The following is a 3,858-nucleotide window of genomic DNA, read 5'->3' as shown; positions in this document are numbered from 1 at the left end:
CAAGATAGAGGGTCTTTATTCAACAGCAGCTGACAGACCATGCCTCAGTCCTCTGAGGGGATGCATTTCCCCCACATACTACTCCTTTCCCACGTTTCCATTCTCTGCAGGCTACAGCTTGATGGAATAAAGGGGATTGTTCTAGAGGTACTTATACGCAACCTTTGAGGGCACAGTTTGGAGGTGGAGTCGCACAGGTCATTTGTAAAAGTAGGACAGCAAAGTTTCACTGTAGCCCACAAGGAAGTAGTATTTGTGTGGAGGCAAGTTCCTCAGGACCAGGGCACAGATCTCCAACTGGTTACCCCGGCGCTTTAAAACCAGCTGGTCAGCCAGGCAGCCTGGGAAGGTACCCCACATGAACTTGCGAAGGAAAACATCCTCCACCGTTCGCTCTGCGGCATGGTCCTCTCCATCCAGGTTACCTGTGTGCAGCGACAGCCAGCCTTTACGGTGGGCGATGTAGTGCGGCGCGTGTGCCTCCTCGTAGGTCACCAGCTTGTCCCCCTTGCCTACGCGTACTCGGGCCGCCCGGTTCTTGGCGCAGACCACGGAGGTGTGCAGGGCGCGCCAAGCGCAAGGCAGCTCTCGCTCCAGGACAGCACCCGTGGACCCAGCAACCCGTTGCACACGGAGGCCGCCATCTTGGGCCGAGCTGCTCTGATCTTTATAAATTACTCAGTTTAAGGTATTTTGTTACAGCAGCACAAATGGACTAAGGCATTCTAGTAACAGGAAAGGATGAAAAGGTAGGGAGTTATTCTAGACTCTAGTTTGTTCATCAGGTCCTAGGATGCCTGGTTGACCCAGCTGCTGTTCTTGAAAATCTGATCTAACTCCTAAGAAGACAAGGAGGGCTTCAGGGGATCAGAATAGTGGACTGCAGCAGGGAATTTACTGGAAATCAACATGGCTTCAGGCCTCTTACTTTTGACCTTCAGAATCTAATCAACTTCATCTATGGGCAAAATACACAAATTTGACCATTTTGCTAGAAACTATCTTAAGGCAAGATCATATCAATGATTGAAAATGATGATTTTATCTAGGCAGTGTGAATTTGATTTTACTCATGGATAACTAAGAACTCTAAAAACGTTGGAATGAAACATAGAATAGCAGATGATTTGAGATTCTCCTTGTTACTATAAATTGAATGGGCAAAAAAGGCTTATAAAACCATAATAATATATGTGAATAATGAAACAAAGGAGAAATGGCTATATAGTATACCCTTATTTATTTATACTGAAATTATGATTTTTATATCAAAGTGGCTATTTACTTACATAGTCCTAGAATTAAAAACAAAAACCCTTCTCTGTTTCAGGCTCTTGGGTGATTTTACTGACCTCATTGCATAAAGAGAAATCTTGGTAATTAAGGCTTTCAATGTCTCCAGCCTAGTTCCAAATTGGAACATTCAAACATTATATAAAGCAGAAAGGGGATGACCACATACTTTACTGTCCAAGGTGTGATAGGTTTTGGAGAGAAAGCGGGCACTAACCAGGTGGCACATGAAGAAAAGTGGCATAAACTGGTGCCGTCCCAGGCAAACCAGTGTTTATGATCCTCCACATCTAGCTGGAGATAAATTCCTTCTCCTATCTCAGCTTTTCACAGATATTTCCTAATTTCAGCCCTGTCCCACCCCCATGGCACTAAGGTAGTATGGAAAGAGAAGTTTGTCTTTCATTTCTACCCTAGTTTTCCCTCTAATTCAAAGAGGCTAGCTTTATCTTTGACAGATTTCTTTATCAGTAAAATTCAGCTCCACCCACATGTCCAACATCAATAAGTCAAATGACTATCAGAATTACTTATATCATATCTGTCAACTAGGGACAAGATCAAAGACATTCAAAGACTAAAGACAAAAGAGATTGTAGGTTATTGCCTGATGATTCTATTTAAAATGTGGTGGGATAGTGTTTATGAAGTATTAAAGGATTATCTTTCTTTGACACTTTCTCATCTTTTAGCACTTCCCCTCTTTAATTGCCTTAGGGAAGGGTTGTTACAGAAGAAAGCAGATTTAAAAAGAGTCTCTTCCTAGCTTTTGAGTTTCAAAACCTAGGCTCTGAGGGAAACTGGAAAGACTCAAGGCAATTTTTTTTAAAAAAAAGAAGAAAAGATAGGATAAGAATCAGGCTTCAGGCCTAAAGGGTGAAAGAAGAGTCAAGGTGATGCCAGAAGAGCTTCGATGCTTGGGGTCCTTGAGAAAAGGGCATCTTGGCTTCCTCACCCCATCCTTCAGGTTGACTTGTGACCCAAGGGAGTCTGCAGAAACCCTGGCTAGGTTTAGGAGATCCAAGAACACAGATAATGTCCTGCAGGTGGCAAGACCCTGGAGAAGAACCGACATCTTAGACAGCTTCACCCACATGTCAGGCTGGTGCAGAAACCATGGAATCACTTCTGTGTGTCCAAGAGGGGACAGAAATGAAGACCTAACACCTTTCCAAGGCTTCCATTGCCCCATGTGTCATGGGAGCACCTGAGTGAAAAGCAGAACAATCACTGCATTCCCAAGAAGAGAGGCCTGAACCTAAAGGAGCTTTATGAATGAGCCTGAGAGGTGACCTGAGGACAGCCCGAGTGGAACATGGCTGAGGACCCAGTGAGGCAATACTAGCCCCAGGGGATGTCAGTTTGGCCAGATGACACCAAAGACCTAATGTCCAGGCCCAACCTCGAACCCTGGCACTCTTAGAACAAAAATATGCTCATGGGAAAATGGAAGGAAACCCCAATTTAACTGAAACTGTGTTCCTGCCATCCAAGAGGAAGGCTCAAAACAGAACTTAAGTTGAGCTACAGAAAAACAAGGACCTACATCTGTGTTTGTGTATGAGATCTGAACCCAGTACACAGAGATGAGGACATGCAGGATGACAGAATCGTAGTGCAACCTACTGAAAAAGAACTGTGGGGAGAATATCCACCAGAATAACTTTGAATTCAGACTCCTCCACTCAGTCAGGGAATTCAAAAAGCTTCCTTTTGCCTCCATTCCTTTAAAAGCCACCCTAACGCACTTACCAAGTCCTTCCAGTTCCATTTCCTTGACACCCTCCCCTTCCTTTCATCTCCACTGGGCCACTGACTTAGCCCCATCCCTTCTCATTCCTCTTTTGCACTAGTATATTAACGATAATAACAACAGGTTAAGATTTATTTGGGCCTCATTATGGGGGAGGTATTGTACTGTTTGTTGTATTCTATTAACTCTTTTAATTGTCACATCAATCCTAAGAGGTAGGTAGGTGTTTGTTTGTTTTTGAGACGGAGTCTCGCTCTGTCGCCAGGCTGGAGTGCAGTGGCCCAATCTTGGCTCACTGCAAGCTCTGCCTCCTGGGTTCATGCCATTCTCAGAGGTAGGTAGTATTTTTATCTTCCTTTCACAGATGAGAAAACTGAGTCACAAAAAAAAATTAAATTGTGCATGACCATATTGCCAGAAAATGTTGAAGCCAGAAAACCTGGACTGGGCTATGCATCTCCAGAATTCATACTTTAAACCACTGTATTCTACTGCCTCTTTTTAGTTTCCTGACTCTTCCTGCATCCTGGGTCCCTGGGTCTCTCCCTTCCACACTATTACCTAAATAATCCTTCTAAACCATAAGTCTGAACACAGTATACCTTTCATAAAATCCTTCAATGGCTTCCCATCACTTTTAGCCTAAAATGTTAACTTCTTGGAAAGGTGCAGAAGAGCAGGTGTGATTCGGCTCCTGCCTACTTGCTTGGTCCTATTCCATAGGCATATTTCTTTCCCTGGCAGTATAAAACTAATGGCAGTTATTCTTCTGCCCCAAATGAATGGATAGGACACTACACACACACACACAC

General features: G+C 43.9%; 1 pseudogene across 1 annotated transcript; it reads right to left on the bottom strand.

The window, feature by feature from the left end:
- On the bottom strand, positions 1-659 carry LOC108517709 (28S ribosomal protein S24, mitochondrial-like; annotated as a pseudogene). Its single transcript, XR_001882192.1, has one exon. The product of XR_001882192.1 is annotated as a 28S ribosomal protein S24, mitochondrial-like (transcript).
- Positions 660-3,858: the final 3,199 nt, after the last annotated feature.

The sequence above is a fragment of the Rhinopithecus bieti genome, unplaced genomic scaffold (assembly GCF_001698545.2).
Source record: "Rhinopithecus bieti isolate Rb0 unplaced genomic scaffold, ASM169854v2 scaffold_41619, whole genome shotgun sequence".
Lineage (NCBI taxonomy): Eukaryota > Metazoa > Chordata > Mammalia > Primates > Cercopithecidae > Rhinopithecus > Rhinopithecus bieti.
The sequence above is the reverse complement of the archived record's forward strand: the minus strand, read 5'-3'. Positions and strand labels throughout refer to the sequence as shown.